Genomic DNA, 22,111 nt, shown 5'->3' on the forward strand with positions numbered 1-22,111 from the left:
TCCAGTATTTTATGTTTTACAACAAACAGCTTTAATTGTTTCACACAGCTCCAGTTCTGAAATGGGCAATACTTCTATGTTGGCAATTGCATTAGAAAATACAAACCCCCCACAAACTTTAGTTGCCTGATTTTTGGTTCTTGCAGACAGAAGTCTAGTTTTCTGGATCCATATTCCAGAAGGTCTAATCCACGTCCACCTTGTACCAAAGACTATTCCCTTCTGTACTTTATCAGCAACTTGATTTTTTTGCAACTATCTCACAAATGTTACTTTTGTGTCCTTTTAAGCCAGAAGCTGCAATTTCCATATTCATGCTGAGGCTACGGTGTTGCAGTAAAGGCCAAATTTCCTATTTGTTCTTGAGAAAGTGATTGTGACCTTCACCATGTGTTGTCCCAGTTGTTGTGGTGAAGCTCCTACCCCAGAGCTGGGGGATAGGAAATTCCAGTAATAAATGAATGCCAAGTAGGAATGTTGCATCCCTGGTAGCTGGTCAGGTCCCCCATACATCTGCTGCCCTTTACCCTGCCACTACACTGTAGGAGATGCTGCTGAAGAAGCCATTTTCCAACCTCTAGTTTTTCTCCCTTCCCTAAGAGACAATCGGGCCTTTATTTTGCTGCAGAGTTTCATGATTTCTGAGTATTTCCAAGCCTCATCCAAGTAACATTGTTCATAATCACTTTTATTTAACTGAGCTTAGGAAACTGCATTATATAAATGTAAGTTACAGACTGCTGGAAGAACATGCAGTTTAATTTGTTGCTTCACATTGCAGTATTCTGTGTCTCCATAAATGCAAATTATTCTCAGTCAGGGAGCCTCAGCAATGAACGCTAGTCATTTGCAGGAATATCACAATAGAACACAGTTCTAACCTAACGCATGGTTTACCCAGTGGACAGGGAACCGTCTCAAATTTTTTTCCTTCTGACGCCACTTGGAGCATTGTGGTCAATAATAGATGTCCACATATTGGCTTACCCAAGCTCAACTGACTAATAATCTAACTTGGGCTGTGATAATCTTAACAATTCAACTGTTTGATGGAGAACATCAGTGAATGGACAACTTGCAAGGATCTCAGATGAAATTCTGTGAATCAGTTGGTGAGTACCTGAGAGGGGAACCTTATTGCAGAGACATTCAAATTTTGGCTTATGGGGTCTCTGACCTTGGGGCTCTGATAGACTTCAATATTCCTCTGTGGTCCATGGAACAGGATGCTGCCATCGCCAACAATACAGTGATTATATGCAGGATGGAAGAGGATAGTATGGTGAGAGGGTGAATGTTGGAAAATAATTAGGATGGGGAATGTCAGGATTTAAGAGGAGCTCATTTAAATGGCAGATACCTGTGGATTCACCAGGTAGTCATAAAGTAAACATCAGGGAGATGGTTTGTGGGGGGGGGGGGGGTGAGAGGTAGTTGAGGACATTGGCAATGAGGGGTATTTAAAGGAGGCATCTAGAGAAAGAGCAATGCTTCAGATTCTCCAGCAGTAGCCCAGATAATGTAGAGTCCTCTAACACCAAAGCAGGTTTCAATTTTCTGCTCAAGTTTTCACCAGACTTCACAAACCAGCAGTGTAGGCTGCTTGATGTCACTAAACCTCGGTAGCTTTCCTGCACTAGTACATCATGTACATGGAAGTGCAAGCCATAATTTTGTCTACTTTCTGCTCTGAACTGAAAATGGTCCTCCAAGCCCAAAGGTTTAGATGTGCCTGATCCACTGTGAAGAAAAAAAGAGAAGATTCAGGCAGCAGCTTTATTTTTTGGGGTTACCATTAGTTTCTATGGAAGAGGAGCTGGGTGAAGCGTTACCTTTTTTTTGACCTTTGAGATATTGCCATAATTTAAGTTGCTTCTAACTCAGGATTTTCTAAGCATGATCCCAAGCGGTCCCTGAAATCTCCTAACTAGAACCCCTATGGGAACACTGCCAACACAAGGACTATTATGATTCAATGTGGTCCAACACCAACTCTGAATTACCCACCAGTGTCAGATTCAATATTTTCTACTGCTTTTCATTATTAGTTCCTGTTATTTTGTTTTGCAAGAGATTCTAATATTAGGCTTGACATTTGCAATTGCTGCATGAATTAGTGGAGTCTTATGCAATAATTAGTCTTCCTTATTCACATGCTTGATGGAAGCCAACATTTATGATTCATCTGCACCCCACTTGACATCTTGATGTCTCCGTGAAGTGCCCAAGTAGGATACCATACTCCACCTGGAGTCCCAGCAAGTGCTTTATATGTGTTTAGCATAACTCTAACTGGTAGCGCTGCTGCCTCACAGCTCCACTGATCTGGGTTCAATCCTTACCTCTGCTTGTGAATGAGGAGTTTGCATGTTCTCCCTGTGATCCTGTGGGTTTTGCCTCTGTGCTCTGCTGTCATCGCACATGCTAAAAACATGCTGGTTGGTCGGTTAATTGGAAAATGTAAGTTAGCCCTTGTGGAGGTGGGGGATGGGCAGAGAATCAAAGAGAAGTTGATTGGCATGTAAGAATAGGTTGTAGGGAAATAAGTGGAGGAATTGGATTTTGAACTCCCCCCCCTCTAATTGCTCCTAAAGCATTCCTGCCCCAAGGAGAATAACCAGTCTCTCCACATCTTAAATGGGAATGCTCTGAGAGCCAGCATAGACTTGATGAGCCAAAAGACCTCCTATGTAGTGAGAAACATCAGATAACACGGAAGCTTCCTTGCTTCTGTATTCTGCCAAGAATCCCAATTACCTTCATAATAGTATTCTTATTTTAAGTAGAATGAAATCTACAACACAAACAATTATCAAGGAGGTGCAAGAACAGGGACTCAGAGGGTTTTATAATGAGCAGATAATCACAATAAAGAAGGGCAGAGGAGATAAAAGCAAGGAAATTGTGCTCAAGGTTGGTAAACCATTAATTAAGGCGTAGCTAGAGCAGCCTTTGGGCAGCCTGGTAACACAGCTCTAACACTGAGTCTCCACCTGCGAGCTCTAGCGACCCAGGTTCAATCCTGATCCCTGGTGCTGTCGGTGCAGCTTACGTGTTTTCCCTGGGACTTCCTTGGTTTGCCAGGGTGCTCTGGTTTCCTCCTACATCCCACACACATTGCCCACTAGAATTTACCCCTAGTGTGTAGCTGGGTGGTAGAATCTAGCAGGGAGTTGATGGGAATGTGAGGAGAACAGGCTGCAGGAAAAATTAGTGGGCAATGGGGTTACTCTGTGTGCTGGCATAGCCTCAATGAGCCAGAATGGTCTCCTATATTGTAAGAAAATATTGAATTTCTGAGCAGCACACTCGAGAGAGGATGACAAGGCCTTAAAGCAAAGGTGCAAAATACTAGACTAGTATTAAGACAAGTATCAAGACAAATACTAGACTAGTATCAAGACAAGGATCTTAAGATGTGGATAGACTAGTTTATTCTCCTTGGAGCAGCTGTGCTTAAGAAGACACTTGAGAGGGGAGGTCAAAACCAAAAGGGTCCAAGAGTAAATAAAAAAGTTAGGAGATGTTTGATATGATAGTGGAAGCAAATGCAGTAGTCATTTTCAAAAGGGAACTGGATAAATAATTAGAGAGGAGTGGGATTAACTGGATAACTGAAAGAAGTGGCTGGTAATGGCCTTTTTGCATGGCTCTGTGACTTTTATTTAAAAACATTTTCTTTTGGGGCACAAGAGGAACATGGTCCTCTGAAACTGCCTACATACCTGAATATTTCCACCTTCCCCTTTCACTCCTTTCAACTACCTCGTTAAAGCCTGGCCTTTGACCATCCTTAACTCTTCTGCTATGACTTGGTGTCCATTGACTTAGCAAGGTTTCCTGGCTGCCTCCCTGATCCCAGGGACTGCTGCTTACACTAAACAAGCGGAGTCACCGGAGCAGGCATTACATAACGTGAAAGCAGCTTTACACTAGGGAAGGATTCAAACTGCAGCATAGCAAGGAAGAGGAGTGTTTGCCTTGAAACTGGACCCTTATTTATTGTGCATAAAGTAGTTTTCCACCTGTTAGATCTTGCTAGTGATCATTTCGTTCAGCAGGACCCATTGGGAAATTGGTCTGGGGGCTTCTGTACTTGAAACCCATTTAGTGCAACTGACATTTTTCTGGCATCTGTTGCACAGATAACGCCGTCATCACTTACACAGCAGCCATTTCTGTGATTACCAAAGTTAATTGGTGCATTAAAGTGCCAGCTACAACTTTCATTTATTGAACACAAAATAAAACGAGCAAATCTGCAGCAGATCAGCAAATAGACATGAACTAAAGGGTGCCTGACGTGATACTGGTTTAAAACTCAGATCATCCTCCAGACTCATTTCACATTGCTCTATACATAACCACAAACATCATTGTGTGTTCCCTTAATGGTCTATTTTCTGCCCCTCACTGCAAGGTGCCATGATGTCTGCCAGATTCGATCTCCTTATCTACCTTGTCGTGGCCCTTGCACTTTATTTGTCTGCCTGCACTGCACAAGTAACTACAACAATGCATTCTGCATTCTTTTTTCTTCCTCAATGTACTTCCATATGGTATGATTTGCTCTGATGTCATGCAAACAAAAGCTTTTCACTGTACACGTGACAATCCAAATCAACCCAAAAGACTGATCAGCCTGTACCTCACAATGGTGTGGGACCACTCGCAGTACCATGGTACTATATTGCATGAGAAGTGGCTACACACACTGGAGATTGCTCTTTCACACCCTCCCCCACGTTTTCACCTCAGTTCTATGACAAGCTTTTCTGCAGTTGCTTTGTGGCTACGGGGGGGGGGGGGGGGGGGGGGAAAGGCTCTTTAAGGTCTGAAAACCTAGAAGATGGTCAACACGGCAATGACACAGCAGCTGCTAACCCTGTAGATAGCTCTCTATGGGAACTACATGGACCCTTTGCAAAATGCCATAGAGCGGCTTTGTTTTCAGGAGATCCATGCACATACAGCACTAATATCCACATGGATCTGAAAAATTGGTGTTTGATGCTTCAGTTCCCAGGCAATACTGCACTCCATTTTGCTGCTGAATCAAAAGAACACTGCACAGCGCAAGGTTTATTTACTATGCTGAATTTTCCTCCCTGACATCAGTTGTCATATGGGGCTTAGTTTCACCTTGACTGTCCATGTAAGTGCAGGATAGGGAGTGAAAGAGTTAAATATCTCTGTGCACATATCTACTTCAAATCTAGTAGAAGTCATGTCTCTACTTTTATTTATGCACATCTCATTTCACCTCATGATTCCTCAATGTAATTTGCATCCTTCTCTGACAAGCATCGCTATGATTTGTTTGCCCAGTCTTGTCTCATTAAGAGCGATGACCGAGATTCTCAAAGAGTTGAGCCAAAACAGTTTGCACCTCTAGTTTGAGATGCAAGTTTCATGATGAGATAATCACTCATCAGAATCTCATGATATAATCTCCCTCTTGGGATGAACAGGAATTACAAACACTAATCTGTTACTCGATCCTAATTTGGATAAAGCTAATTAACCTGGAACAAGTGGAAAACATATAAATAGTTCCATGAAGCGACAACGTCACGAAGAATGAGTTGTGTGAATGGAAATTAAAGATGGTGAGAAACTGGAGTTGCCCTTTGTACACCTTTTTCACTTTGTACTTAATACTTATCTGTTGTCAGTGCATTCAGAACTTCTACAGTTGTAAACTCAAACCAAATGCTATCGTAATTTTTGAACACTAGACACTGCTATTATAACGAGAGTTCCTGTAAATAATAAAATCTTTTAATTTCCGTTTTGGTGTGCTTCCAATCAATCTACTTTCTACACCAACATGTTCCAAAAATCAATTTCACCCACTTCTTGCTCAACTTTTCACTGATGCTCACTACCAAAGGAAAGCTCATAAAGATTCTATAAACAGTTGTACCTTTTACAAGTAGAGACCCCAGGTGTCTGCACAACGCACCATAATAAGTAGGAAGGACGTGACTGCACGGGACAGGGTGCAGGGGAGATTGAGCAGGATGCTACTTGGGATGGTGTGTTTCAGTTATGAGGACAGGTTGGATAGGCAAGGATTGTTCTTCTTGGAAAGGAAGAGGCTGAAGGAGGGAGGGTGGGAATCTGATAAAGGTGTACAAAATTATGAGTGGCATAGATAGGGTAGTTGGAAACCCCCCGTAGCAGAGGTGTCTAAGACCAGAGAGCGTGTTTAGGTTTAGACGGGATCAGAGAAGGAACTTACCCAGAGGTTGGTTGGAATCTGGAATGTACTGCCTGAAAGTTGGTGGAGGCAGGTATTCTCAGAACATTTAAGAATTATCTAGATAAGCACTTGAATCACCAAGGGATAGAAGGCTGCAGATCAAGTGCTGATAAATGCAATTAATATATTTGGGTTCTTAATGGTTGGCATGGACATGGTGGGCTGAAGAACCTGTTTCTGTGCTGTATGACTATTTTGCAGGGTGTGCTTTGGCAAAATGAGACGGCCCAGTGAAAAAATATCCTCCAGCAACTCCACACTCTCCCAGAATAACCAGTGGGAAGTATTAACATCAATGTGTCACTCTGTCTATAACCAAGTAGCTGTTGGGACCGCTCCACCCTCCAACATTTTTTTTGATATAGTGAACATTCTAGTTTGCAAATAATACGGGTTACGTCAGCGACAGCTACTCTCTGATACCTCACCAGTTGGGCATTGTTTGCAAGTTCTGAAGGTGCATATGAGTGGACTCTTTGGAAGGGACTGATTCCATGGTTATCAAAGTTAATTTTTTAACACAATTAAGACATAAGAACACACTTCCAAGTACCATCTGGGATGGGCATGAATGCTGGCCTTCCCATGAATAAAGAATGAGGAACAACCTTTGCGCTGAGTTGGCAGCAGATGCTTTGCTACCGTTATCTCCGACCTTCCTCAGTTAGGTGACGGCATTCATTCAGGAATCCAACTCAGGGCTGTGTCCAGTAATTCCTGTAGGCAGTAGATGCATTTTGGAAATGGGGCAGCTGTGATATACTGCCTGCCAATCCTCACCCTCCCTGTGATTTAGTCACTGCTTAACATGCTTGCAAATAGTAGAAATTTGGGCAAGTTCATGTCTCTTCATCAAATGAAGATGAGAAAAAGAGGAATGAAACAATATTGGCCAAAGGTTCTGGAGCTGTGACCAGCTTACCAAACAAGAGGCCAGGAAGTCAAACAAAGGTGAGTGTGTCAGCAAATCGCTACCATCAAAATCTGTTTCTATTTAACTATGTGTAAAGATTGCTTTAAATAGCCACTTCCTAATTTGCACTCAGTCTTACTCATTGAAATGCTACTATTCTGACTTGATACCCCAATAAAGTGTCATGTAAACCCATCACTGGACAAATTCTTGTCAACATCTCACACACAGTCTTGCACATTTGGGCTTCACTTCCGCATTCAGAAAGACTACAGAGATATGGAAATCTCTCAGACATTTGGTTATTTTCACAGGAAACACCTCCACTTTCCTTTATCCTTTTCAAGTCTACCCCACATTATAGAAAAGAAAATATAGAGTTCCTGACAAATTTACCTACAGAGAGAGACACACACACACTGGACGTTTCCGATCAGCTCATAATTTCTGCACTACTGCAGTACATAGGATCTGTCAACTTCCAACACTTTGTTTTAATCAAACTCCATGTAATCCTGACAAACCTTTCCTCATCATTTTCCTCTCTTCATCTGATGAAGATGTTGGCTTATTCTTGGGTACAATTCTAGAGTTGCAAAATGTTGCCCAAGTTGTTATCATTTGCAAGCATGCTGGGAAGCTACTGAAGCACAGGGAGGGAGGGGTTTGGAGGACACTTGTCTCTGTCCCCATACTATTCTGAAGTACGTCTAGGGACGACTGGATACTGTCAAGAATTGGACTTCTAAATGTACACCATAGCCTAACTGGGGAAGGCTGAAGCCAACTGTAGCAAAGCAACTACTGTACAAGCTGACAACTACCACTCATCACAGAAGGTTATTGATTATTGATTCATAGAAGGTGGCTTGCTGACAAGGCCAATATTTATTGCCCATCTCCTATTGCCCTTGAGAACATATTTGCTGCTTCCTTAAACTGATGTAGCCCACATATACTGGAGCTATTCCCCCAATACCATTACATTGTATTTTAACCTGACAACAATGAGTTGGAGATGAATGTTCAAGTCAGGACACTGTGTGGGACTCGGAGGGGAACTTGCAAGTTGTGGTGTTCGCATAAACCAGCCACTCTTGTCCTTCTGATAGCTTTGGAAAAGCTGTCACAGAAGCCTCATCGAGTTGTTTGCAGTGCATCGTCTACCCAGTCCCTCAAACAGCTGAGCTATGTATAACTTATGTTAATTTAAGTTTATGTTAACTTATTACTGTGCTGCTGCTGCTGCAAAAAGCTAATTCTTATGGCATTTATCCCCTGGGAATGTGTGCCAATGACAATAACTTGAACTTCAAACAGTGAAGATTTGAAAAAACTGCAGATGCTGCAAATCTGAAATATAAACAGAAAACATTGAAAACACTCAACAGCAAGATAAACAGTTAACATTTCAGGTCCTGGTGAACTATTTCTCTTTCCACAGATGCTGCCTGACCTGTTGAGTGTTTCCAGTATTTTGTTTTTATTGCAGGAGAGACCAAATTCTGTCAACAATCTGTTACAGCAAAGCAACAATGAAAAATAACAATGGATTCTCTCCTCACGTTCAGAGTAATCCATCTCGCCTCTATCCTCAATGATGAAATCAAGCAGCTTAAAGATCCTCAGTCACTCCTTCTAAACCTCAGCAAAGAACAGTGCACGAGAGCTGGTCAATGAAATTCACCACCTGCTGCAGGCATAACAACTGCAGAGCAGGCCAAGAAACACATTGCCAGTGTCTCTCAAGGTGAACATGGCCATGAACTTTCATACATCAGGCTCCTTCTGCAATGGAGCCAGAGGGCTTACACAGTGGCTCAGCCAGTAGAGCTCCAGTGACCCAGGGTTCAATCCTGAGCTCTGGTGTGCTCCAACTTCCTCCCACATCCCAAAGACTTGCAGGCTGGTAAGTTAATTGGTCAGTGTAAATTGCCCTGAGTGTGTTGGTGAGTGGTAGAATCGGGGGCAGGGGCACCTGATGAGAATGTGGGGAGAATAAAATGGGATTAGCGTAGGGTCAGTGTGAATGGGTGGTTGATGGTCAGTGTGGACTCAGCAGGACAAAGGATCTTTTTCCATGCCGGATCATTCCACGGTCACAGTGTCTTGCAGCTTGCCACCACTGTGCATAAGGGAAGTCATTGAAGCTTTGTATTCATAAAGAGCTGATTTACACTAGAGGCCAAGAGGAGGAGAGAGTATACCACTTTATTGGCATTTCAGCTTTCTACTGATTGGATTTGACCGCTGTTCCACAACACGTCACGTCAAAGGCACCTCAGTCTTTAACAGAACTGAAAGGGATTTCACTTCCACTACGTTCAGTCAGTCTGTGACCATCAGCGGTCAGTGATGAAAGTCAATGTCAGGTATCCTGCCACCAGTCACAAGTATCCGTCTTCTGCAGCAGCCCCCCTCCCCTCCCCTCCCCAGTTCCATCTGCGCAGCAGACCAAAGGCTGATGATTGGACCACATGGAATCAGCACCAATGAACTGATGGCTTTTAAGCAGATGAACATATGAATTTGGTGCAGGATTGGGCCATTTGGTCCCTCGAGCCTGCTCTGCCATTCAATAAAGTCATGGTTTATCTGATTATAATCTCAACCCCTCATCCCTTTCTGCGCATAGGCTTTCATTCCCTTACCTATCAAGTATCTGCCTCAAAATTATTTGAAGTCTCTGCTTCACTGGCCTTTGATGAAGAGAATTCCAAAGGCACTTGTTAGAATCAGCCAGGATCTTCCAGGCCAGCGGTCCTCTCCAAACCAACACTTCTATTTCCTCAGAAGGCCAAGGAATTTTGGCATGTCCCTGATGACTCTTACTGATTTTTACATATGCACCATAGAAAGCATCCTATCTGGATGCATCACAGGTTGGTACGGCAACTGCTCTGCCCAAGACCGCAAGAAGTTGCAGAGTTGTGAATGCAGCTCAGACCATCACACTTACCAGCCTCCCCTCCATTGACTCCGTCTACACTTCCTGCTGCCTGAGGAAAGCAACCAACATAATCAAAGCAACCTCCCACCCTGGTCATTGTCTCTTCTCCCCTCTCCTGTCAGGCAGAAGATACAAAAGCCTGAGAGCATGTACACCAGGCTCAAGGACAGATTCTATCCTGTTGTCGTCAGACTCTTGAATTGACCTCTCATATGCTAAAAGATGAACTCTTCACCCCTCAGTCTAACTTGTCGTGGACCTTGCACTTTATTTGTCTACCTGCACTGCATTTTCTCTGTAACTGTGACACTATATTCTGCATTCTGTTTTCCTTTTCACTACCTGAATGTACTTATGTACGGAATGCTCTGTCTGGATGGCACTCAAACTTTTCACTGTGTCTCAGTAATCTGTCAATAATAAACCAAAACCAATCCTTCCCCCCTCCCCCCACCCCAAACAAATAAAAAGTGTTACTGAAAGAACTAGAAACAAAAAATGCTGGAAATAGTTAGCAGGTCAGGTGGCATCTGTGGCGAAGGAAACAGAGCTAATATTTCAGGCTGATGACCTTTCATTGGAACAAGGAAACGATAGAAATCAAACATGTTTTAAATTGCAGGGAGGGGGAAGGGTGTTGACAACAAAGGGAATCTCTGTGGCAGAGTGAGGACTGAGAGAGATCGAATGACACGACTAGTGGTGGTGCCTGCTGAGCGGGGCTGGTGTTATTGATTTATTACTGATCGGTCTTGAAGAGGTGCAAGTAAAGGAAGATCAATGTGAGCAAGGAATGTTAATGCTGGAACTGTGAGGTACGGAACGCCAAAGGTGCTGGAGAACAAAGTTCAGATTTCTAGCAAGATAGAAGATAGACATTTCTAGATATATAGTTCCTTGCTTTATTGAAAGATTATTGTGCTGGTGAATTTCATGGCCTAAAATAGTTCAATAATTTATTTTCTATGTTTTCTTTTAATGACGTAAAAGAGGCCATTTGGCCCACTGAATCAATGCCAGCTCTCAGAACAATCCCATTACCCCAAGTCATTTCTCTGTAACCTATTCTCTCTCACATACCCATCATCTCCCCTTAGATCTTGCTGCCACCCACCTTCACTGGGGTAATTTACAGCAGCCAATGAACCTACCAGCACACCTTTGGGATGTGGGAGAAAACAGGAGCACCCAGGGGAAAGAAAAACCATCACAGGGAGAAGGAGCAAACACCAGAAGGACAGAACCAGAGATCAGGATTGAATCAGGATCACTGAAACTGTGCAGCAGTGGCACTAACCACTACCCACTCTGCCATCCTCAACCAGGGTCCCATGGCATTGTTTTATAGGACATTGTTCCCTTTTCTTTAAAGCTCCTGTCAAGGCACACAGAAGCATAAGAAACATAAGTGTGAGCTATTGGACTCTTGATCCTAATCATGCATTCAATACGTCTGATTCCTGTGCCTTGTCCACTTTCCCACCCAACCCCCAGTTCCCCAGCAACAAACAACCTGCTGAAGGAATTCAGTGGGTCGAGCAGCATCTGTGAGGGGAGAGGAATTGTCGATGTTTCGAGTCGAAACCTTGCATCAGGACTGGAGACTGTTTGTTGCTTCAGATTGCAGTATCTGCAGTCTCTTGTGTCTCCCCAATTCCCAAAGTGTTGACAATCTATTATCTTAGCACTGCATACACTCAATGACCTGTGCATCTGCAACCCACTGAAACAGAGAATTCCACACGTCTACAACCTTCTGCATATAGAAAATTCTCCACATCACAGTTCCAACCATACACCAATGTCCCCTTCTTCTACATTCTTCTGCACAGCTTGTGTTTGCTCCCACCACATGGCCTCGGGGTTCTCAGTACCACCTCAAATGCTCCTACGCCACTTTGATGGTCATGGCCGGAGATTCCCAGGAGTCGTTGGGGATGTTGCACGTCAAGGAAGCTTTGTGCACATCCTTGAATCTTTTCCTCTGTCTGTCTGGTAGATTCTTCCTATGACAGTTCAGTATAAGGTGGCTTGTTCAGGAGTGCAATGTCAGACATGAAAATAGCATAGCCAGCCCAACTTAGCTGACTGTTTTTAAATAGGTCCTCAATGCTGGGGATCCTGACCTGAGACAGGAAACTGACAGGTCCTGGACTAACTACAGCAGGCATCTCAGGACACTACAAAAATACCACCAATGTTTCCACAAAATCCTCCAAATTCACTGGAAGAACTGTTTTCTCTATCCACAGAGGGCAGTTCAAGCTCGCTTGCTGAGTCTATTTCAAGAAAAGTTCTCAAGAAGCTGAGGAAATTAAAGGATATGGGGTTAATGCAGGAAAATGGTGTTGCAGTAGAAGATTAGCCACAATCTTATTGAATAGTTACATAGGCACAAGAGGCCAATGGCCTACTTCTGCTTCTGTTGCGTACGTTGCTATGTTCCTGCGAAGAAAGGTGGAGGAGGAGGGACAGCAGAGCACACGGATCTTGATTTTAAGAGCTGGAGTCCTGAGAATCTATAAGCGCAGATTAATGATTATATTTCTATCCAACTTTAACCATCCATTCCAGACCGCAGCATCATGCAGAATCCTAATCATGCTTTTATTCAAATTCTGTGCGGTAACATTTTCCTAAAGTTGTCACAGGATACAAAACATAATGTTCTCCACCTTCAATACAACCTAGTGAGTCCAGCACATTTATCTTTGAATGTTTTTGTTAAGAGAACTTGTTTTGCAATTTTATTAAACTTTGACTTAACATTTTCCAATAAACAAACCTCAGAAAATCGATTAAGGCACTTTATTCATATGGTATTCACATGGATAGAAGAACATTGGACCATTCTTATTACAAAGGTAGCTTCTCAGACATTAGCATGGACAAGCTTGGATGCACTGTATACCATCCTTTACAGGGAAATTCACAGACAGTTTATACTTTAGGATGAAGCAAATGAGTCAACTTTCTCCTGCAGTTACTCTGCCGTCATACCCAAAACAGTGATAGCACACAGTTCCAGTCCTCAGCACATTCAGCAGGTACACATAGGTATGGTCACAGCTCCAGGGACCTAGGTTTGACTCTGACCTCTGGTGCTGTGTGTGTGAAGTTTATATGTCTTCTCTGTGACCATTTAGGTTTCTTCTCAGATCATGAAGACGTGTTGGTAAATTAATTGGCTGCTTTAAATTACCCCTTGGTGTAATGGCACAAAAGTTAAAAAGTGGACTTGTGATGCATGTGTGAGGGAGTATAAATTGTAGGGGTACTTAGGGGGAATGGGACTAGTGGGATTGCTCTGTGAACCAGCATGGACCCACTGGGCTGAATGTTATCATGTGTCATTATAAGGATAAGTAATGAGGTTTAATTTATACAGCGCTCCTCAATCATCCAGGATGCCCTAAGGCAATGAACAGACAATTAATTTGTTTGGAAATGTTGTCATTACTTTCTAGCCAAATTGAGCCCAGCAAATCCCCATGAAGTGCAACAAAATAAATCTGTTTTAATTACATTGTTCCAGGAATAAATATTGCTCAGGGTAATTCTCTTGTTTGACTTGGAATGTAGCCTTGGAATCCATCTCCTTCACTTGGATAGGTCAACAAGATTGTGACTTAATCTCTCATCTGAAGGAAGGCACCTGTGATGGTGTTGTATTCCTCTCTGCGACTAAAACAGAGCATCACACATTGCTGAAGTAGCTACTGGGCTAATTGAGTCCATACCAGTTCTTTCAAAAAGTCGTGAATTAGTCCCACTGCCCTTTCTTGTCCCAGAGCACTGCAATTTTTTCTTATCTTCAAGTCTACAGCAATTTGAAAATGATCACTGAACCTACCTCTACCATCCTCTCAAGGCAGCACCTTCTGCATCATAAAATACCTGCTGGGTTTCAAAGACAACCTGTGGTGGTTGAAGTGATGACATCAACTGGCCAACTTAGAACATGTACCATCAGGATCAAGGACAGCTGAAGATCAGATGAAGTCTTGATCTCTCAATCTACCTTGTCATGGCTTATGTGCCTACCTGCACTGCTCTTTTCTCTCTAACTGTAACACTATATTCTTCATTCTGTTACTGTTTTCCTTTTGTACTACCTCGATGTACTTATGTATGGAATGATCTGTCTGGATGGCATGCGAACAAGAGAAGGCGTATGGCGTGCTTGCATGCTTGGCAGTGAGCTCAAGAGTCAAAAATGAGTCAGGAAGTTAAGTTGCAGCTTTATAAAACTCTGGTTAGGCTGCATCTGGAGCATTGCATTCAATTCTGGTTGCCCCATTACTGGAAGGATGTGGAGGCCATGGAGAGGGTGCAGAATTAGAGGGCATGTGCTTTACAGAGGAGATGGATAAACTAGGGTTGTTTTCTCTGGAGCGGCGGAGGCTGAGGGGAGACCTGATAGAAGATTATAAAATTATGAGAGGCATAGATAGAGTACACAGCCGGTATCTTTTCCCAGGGTTGTAATGACTAATACTAGAGGGCATGCATTGAAGGTGAAAGGGGGAAAGTTCAAAGGAAATGTGCGGGGCAGTTTTTTTACACAAGGAGTGGTGGAATGTGCTGCCAGGGGTGGTGGTGGAGGCAGATACAACAGAAGCATTTAAGAGGCTCTTAGTTAGGCACATGAATATGCAGAGAACGGAGGGATATGGACCACGTGCAGGCAGAAGGGATTAGGTGCCATTAGCTTAATTAGTTCGGCACAACATTGTGGGCCGAAGGGCCTGTAATATTCTATGTTCTAAAAGCTTTTCACTGTACCTCAGTACGTATAACAATAATAAACCAATTACCAAGAAGGTAAGAGCAAAAGACTTGCATTTTATCTGCCATATGATTTGAAAAGGTCTCAAACTTCCGTACAGCCAATCAATTATTTCTTACTGTCTAAACATTATTGTAATGCAGGAAACATGGGAGCCAACTTAAGCCCAGCAAACTCACATGAACAGTGGTGTGGTGGTGACCAGATGATCTGCTTTTAGAAATGATGACAGGGAGATAACTGTTAGCCAGGACACTTGGGAAAATTTCCCTGCTCTTCAAAATAGTGCCACGGGATATTTTGCCTTCACCTGAAGGAGCAAACAGGGATTTGACTTAGATGGCAAGTCCAACAATGCAGCACTCCCTCTGTACTGCACTGGAGTGCCAGCCTACATTTCAGCGCTCAAGTTTCTGGAGAGGATCTTTGGAGTAAAATAACATAATTGTTGAGTTATGACCTACAGGCTGTGAGGTACGATAAGATGACCTGGAAACACTTAAAGCTTAAAAAGTGCTCAGATGAGTGAGGAGAATTTTTTTTAAAAACAAGAGCCCTGGTATATACAAACAGAGGACTCTGGCTTTTGCAAGGGAGGCTATTTTAAGTGCATCTTGTTTATGTGTCCACATAAGGGCATAATATGAAAACAGGTTGTGTCACTGAGGGGGTTAATCATTGCTGTACCTACCAACCACACCCAGGGATAAATGAGTTCATGATGTATTAGTCACTATACCAGTCCTACCAGTTGTTTCAAACTTAGTATAAATACATAAGCAATAAACACCATTCAAGTATCAGATATTCATCACAGGTGAAAGGCATGCATTTCATGTACACAGTTCACCCAACTAACAGTCTAGATGGCTCATTCATTATACTGTACTGTTTATCATTGGTACATGTGATCTTCACCAAAAGGCACACTGGGAATTGCTGAATCCAAGACAACATTTATCCAAATGTCTCTCGTAACATTTTGCCCAGAAATCAACCAAGAAATTATCAACACATACAGCAGTAGCAGCATGAGCAATCAACAAATTCAATCACCTTTGACCTCCTTTTTCCCCCTCAACTCTTACAATAATAGTTGCTACAGAATGGAAAATACTGCAGATTCAGGAAACCTGAAATATAAAAACAATGCAGGAAATACTCAGTTTCTATGGAGAGAGAAGCAGGGTTAACATTTCAGGCCGATAACCTTTCATCAGAACAGGGGATGGTTGGAGATGTAAGGGCTTTTAACTAAGCACAGAGATTGCGAAAGTGGCAGGATAAAGCAAGGAACAAAAATGAAAGCCTATGACTCTGTGATAGGGTGTATGGTCAAACATTTGTGTGTATCCCCACAATGTCTTAATGACCATGCAGAATGACCTGGTGTCCAATTGTCTTGGATGTCCTTGCTGCTGGATGAAGGCCCTGCTCTGTTGGCACCATGATGTAACTGAAGTGAAATGGGCACCCCCCCACCCCCCCCCCATTAAAGAAAATTCAAGCACAGGCAGCTTCCACTGTTCAGTTTGAAGTTTGGGACCTAGAACATCAGGGTCCTCATGGTCAGCCCCAATAGCGACAGACCTCTATATTGCTCCACTATCATAGCCCAGGGACTCTGATTCTCGATCAATAAGATCACTTTCTGGAAGGGCAGGTCGGAAGACGAACACCATCTTCACAGGGTGAGCTTTGCCATGAAGAATGAGCTACTCTGACACCTCACTGGCCATCCCTTGAAATAAGAGAATATCCCATGATCCTCCTGCTCACTCTAACGTAGAACGAGCACACTGTGGTCATTGGCGCACACTGCCAATTTTGGGAGCTGCAGATGAGGCCAAGGAAAAATTCCATTTTGACCTTGAACAATCCCTAGCTCTAGTTCCAGAATGAGACAAACTGCTCCCTCTGGGAAACTCTAATGCCAGAATAGAAAAGGAGGTAAATGTCCGCAAAGGTATGAGTGGTTAGTGAGGAGTAGGTGAAACTAGTTCTGATGGAGTTCTCCTCCTGATATAATGTTAGGAAAGCAGCTTCATCAAAGCCAACATCCTGTTTTGTCTCAAGAGCTCATGGCAACACCCTTGGCACCCATCAAGCTGTCATTGCTGATTGAGAGACTGCATAGATACCTACATCACTTGTACCATGACAAGTGCCAGTAACTGCTGGACAGACCACAGCCTGGTCCGTATGGTCACTTCCATCATCTTACCTCTAAACAATGACAGGAAAAGTAGTGCTGCTGCAATGCTGCAATAAATGTTGAATGTCTCAAGGATCTCCCAAAGAAAGCACTTATCAGTCAGCACCTTACAAACGATCTGATGACTCCTGGTCAAGGGGGGTGTCAGCATGCTTGGACCACCCGAGAGCATGGTAATTAGCACCTGGAGGAGACTCTTGGCTTCTCTATCAGAAAACACCTGGATTGTTTTGATGAGAATGACTAGAAGATCCAGGAGTTATTTAACCACAAACAGAAATGTTCTTGGGTTGGAAACTCCTCTGTGCCTCATGGGGAATAAAGGACAATTCCACAGACACCCAGAAGCTGAGGTCTGACAATAAACCTGTGACTTAAACAACAGATGGTGGCAGGAGATCTACCAACTAGCTGATGACTATGACATGTGCAAATTCTTCAGCACTATGAAGACCATCCACAGCCCAAACACCCAAGGGTCTATCTCTCTGAGAGCCAAGGAAAGTGAGAGCTTATCGAGGACAGAGAGGCAGGCAGAACCTGCTGGAGAAAGCATTTTGACTATCTCCATGACTAACACTATGCCCTGATATACTATGCTGTCTCATCCTGTTTACACCTCCAAAATAAAGGCCATACAGTATATCAACTGAAAATGAAGGAGATCTCTGGAGCTTCCTAATGGAAAGGAGAAGACGATGTGAGTTGGCAATAGTTTTGCAATTCCCATTCAGTGCCCAAAACACCCTTCTCTTGTTTCTTTTCTTGTCATTTTATCATCCGCCTTCATTGAATCACCTCTTTTTCTAGTTCCGATCTGTCTTCTACTCCACCACATTCCCTGCCTCTGTACCACCTTAAAATCTGTTCGCTCTCTAATCTTTTCTAGTTTTGATAAAAGGTCAATGACTTTGAAACATTAATTTCATTTCTCTCTCCACAGATGCTGCTTGACCTGTTAAGTATTTCCAGCATTTTCATTTTGCATTGTAAATCAATCAATTTGATCAAAAAACTTGATGCTACTTAAATCTGTTGGCAAAAGGGAATATGCTATTTTGTTTTAAGAAAAACTTAACAGAAAACTCTTTTTAAAATTGTTTATTTCAATAGTTTTGCAATTCCATTGACTCTCACTGCTATCAATAAACGACCTTGATAAACATTGGCAACCCTTTGTAAACAAAACACCAACGTCAATGCTTGGAAAGTAAAAATCTGACTAACGTGTTTTACACAGACCAATTTCCAGATCAAATACAATACTGCTCTAGGAGTGTTCAAGTTCAAACTGTACAACCACATCCTAGCCACAGACCCTGTATTCAGATCTAATGCTATACAACATACTTCAACTGCACTGTCCCATTTCTGAGTTATCTATGTTCAGGTCAGGCGACGAGTTACATTTAAATCACAAATCAACCACAGACGCAAATCCAAACTGGTCTTCACTTAAAGCTTTACAACTTTTTTTTCCAAAGAAAATGAAATTTACCATATATGAAATAAATTTAAAAAAAAACTGGAAATCAGTGCATTTCAGTTACAGTCTCTAAATGTACATTTTCTGAACACTTGCAAAATTGGTTTTATTAGGCGTGAATGGCATAAACCTCAGAAGTACCAATATCACAGCAACAATCTTTGGGTAGCATTAACAATCATTTGCCTCACCTTAGTACTTTCGCTTCACAATCTTGATTCCAGCCCACTTGGCACATCTTGGCAAAATCTGTGAAAGCAATTTGGAATTGGGGTATCAGTCTGGAACGTTTGAGAGAAGAATTTTCTCTGTCATGTCATAGTAATCTGGCAGCATTACTTATCTAACTGATTTGGCAAAGCAGATACATAGATTAATGACAGAAACGGATGCGTTTAATTCTAAGTGTTAATTTCTTTACAGCTTTCTGTTTTCTTGCTACTAGTAAGTGCAGAGAGGGCAAGAAAGGCCTACTATATTTCTAAAGTGTTGAATTTTATACACAGAGGTGACAGAGTCCCCTTTTAAGTATTCATTTAATGTAAAATGCGAGAATGGCATCACAGTGCTAAATTCAACGATGTGGTTGAATCTTAAATACTATCTGAAGTGATCTAGCAAGCCACTGGGGTTTTTAGAGATTATATTTGTTCTTTGCTGTATGAGTTAAATGAGTGAAGCAGTAGTGCCTGCATGTGGAACTCAACGGGATCAGTGGAAACAAATCTCAGAAGCTGAGTTCAAAGTATGTACATTACAACACCGCAGGTTTAGCACAGAGAAGACATGGTGAATATCAACTCAAATTCCAATTTAAGAAGACACATCAGCATCTCCTTGGAATAATGATGGATAAACCATAAATGCTAGCCTTACCACAAGGTAAAGACCAAGCAGAAACTGCATAGCCCTTGGAAAACACATGCTGAGATCAAGACGTGTGGTTGACCTGTGTCCATTGAACTGGTGCCCCTAAAGTTCATGTTCTCACCTCATTATCATGATTGTGGTGTGCAGCCAGTACCGACCATGCTGCTTATTGCATGGGCACATTTCAATTTCATGAGTGACCAGCACTGACTAAAGCCATACCTGCATCATTGAAAGGCAATCTGCTCAACACCTGCGACTGATGGTGTAAGTCATCCCATCCAAAAGGTTTGGGTAGATGGCTACAAGCCATTACATGAAAGAGCTTGGGATCCCTAATTTTCAGATGTGCCTCTCGAGTACTTGGTTGACAAGGTGGAATGGAGCCCACAAGCCTTCTGTTGCCTTTGAAGCAGGAGTGAGTCATGCCCAATGCCAATGCTGAGTGCGAACTACAATGCAGTACCACAATTGCTTTGGTAACAAGGTCGTCGGTGAAGAGATCACTGAGTCCCATTGCCCAACATGCACCATAGAAAGCATCCTATCTAGATGCACTATGGCTTGTACGGCAACTGCTCTGCCTGTGACCACAAGAAACTGCAGAGAGTTGTGGACACAGCTCAGCACATCACGGAAACCAGCCTCCCCTCCATGGAGGGGTCTACACTTCTTTCTGCCTCGGTAAAGCAGTCAGCATAATCAAAAACCCCAACCGCCCCGGACATTCTCTCTTCTCCCCTCTCCCATCAGGCAGAAGATACAAAATCCTGAAAGTACGTACCACCAGGCTCAAGGACAGCTTCTATCCCGCTGTTATGAGATTTATTGAAAGGTTCCCTAGTACGATAAGGTGGACTCTTGACCTCACAATCTACCTCCTTATGACCTTGCACCTTATTGTCTACCTGCACTGCACTTTTTCTGTAGCTGAAAGCCTCAAGCCTACACCTTACAACTTGCACACACAGCCAGCTATTCAACTGTGCAAGACACAAACCCCCATCCTTCTCCCTCCCAGAAGAAGGTGACGAATATTGACTCCAGCACTTGCTCCCCATTGGACTGGAATATGGTGGGCTCAGCTGACTATGCCAACATAAATGAAGGGTGGTTCAATCTCATGCCCATCAGCTCAATGGCTTGGGGCATTTACTGCAGAATTCCTGACCTGTGGTGGTGGTGGTGGTGCTTGCTTCTAAATGGCTTTCTTGTGCCCACTTTTACTCCTCATCCCATGCAAGTCTTCACCATAAACCTACTGGCCAGACCCAGGCTGTCAAATAAGGCAGGAAAGATGGCAGCATCACTGTCCCATCATTGGACCTTGTACTTGCAACCCCGACAGTACCAGGGAGACAGGGTGAAAGGGACGGCACTTGTTGCCCATTAGTCTGAAATAATTCCCCATAAACCTGGGTGTATTGTCTGGATTGAGTACTTCCTAGGTGTTACACACAATTTGGGCATACATGGAGTGAAACCTACAGGGCTTCTAGTAAAGGCCCCTGTCACTGGGTTGAGCCCTCAAAGCAGAGGGGAGGGGTGGTAAATCTTTCACCACAAGTAAGCCTGCTGCCTTCAAACAGCCCCATGGCTGTGTCATCCAGCACTCTATTCACAGAGGAGATGATCTCCTCCCTTCTTGCCTTATGCAGGCAGATGACAAACACAGAGACGTGAGAGACACAAGAGATTGCAGATTACAGAGGCTACAGAGACATTACTCATGTCTGGGAGATGGAGCCAAGAAGATTTAACCTTCACCATGACCTTGATTGGCAAAGCAACAGTGATCCAGGCCTGGTCCTGTTACAGTATGCAATAGATATTGTGAATCCCCAGAGAACTGGCTCTGTAGATGCTGCTCCTTAGGACTGGCTCTCCTAGCCACACCTACCTCCCTTCCACTCACTCTTACAGCAGCTTGACTTGGTCATTGACCTTCTCCTCCTGGTCATGCTGGAGGCTCAGCAGAACAGTCGCAAAGCTGTTATTTGTAAACAACCGTGTGGTTCACCTCAGGTCCACACCTGTGGCTTTACATCATCTAATGAGGTGCAGCAGGTAGAGATGCCACCCCACAGCTCCAGCGACCGGGGTTCGATCCTGACCTCGGGTGCTGTCTGTGTGGAGTTTGCATGTTCTCCCTGAGGCTTCATGGGTTTCCTCTCCGTGCTTCAGCTTCGTCCCTCATCCCAAAGACGCACGGGTTGGTGGGTTAATTGGCCACTGTAAACTGTAGGTGAGTGGGAGAATCTAGGGGAATTGTTGGGAATGCAGGGTCTCTACCCCAAATGTCAACAATTCCTCTCCCCCCACAGATGCTGCTGGACCCGCTGCGCTCCCCCAGCAGTTTTTTTGCTCCAGATTCCAACATCAGGTTAGTGTACATGGGGGCTGATGGTTGGCATGGACACAGTGGATTGAAAGGCCTGTTTACATGCTGTATGACTCAATGAGTCAATACAGTTCTGTCAAGCCTACTAACTTCCCAGGGGGAGCGGGGGGGGGGGGGGGGGGGGGGTGGGGGGGGGGAGAGGGAGAGAGAGAGAGGGAGAGAGAGGGAGAGAGAGACGGAGAGAGAGAGTGACAGAGAGACAGAGAGAGTGTGTGAGAAAGA

At 43.4% G+C, this 22,111-nt stretch overlaps 1 long non-coding RNA gene across 2 annotated transcripts in view; it reads right to left on the reverse strand.

The window, feature by feature from the left end:
* The window catches only part of LOC127574874 (uncharacterized), a 460,663-nt gene that overhangs the window by 110,987 nt on the left and 327,565 nt on the right, over nucleotides 1-22,111 (reverse strand). For both annotated transcript variants that reach the window (XR_007956967.1, XR_007956966.1), the window contains exon 4: nucleotides 18,810-18,867. This is a non-coding gene — a long non-coding RNA (uncharacterized LOC127574874). The remainder of the gene's footprint in view (nucleotides 1-18,809; nucleotides 18,868-22,111) is intronic.

This window comes from Pristis pectinata, chromosome 10 (genome assembly GCF_009764475.1).
Source record: "Pristis pectinata isolate sPriPec2 chromosome 10, sPriPec2.1.pri, whole genome shotgun sequence".
Lineage (NCBI taxonomy): Eukaryota > Metazoa > Chordata > Chondrichthyes > Rhinopristiformes > Pristidae > Pristis > Pristis pectinata.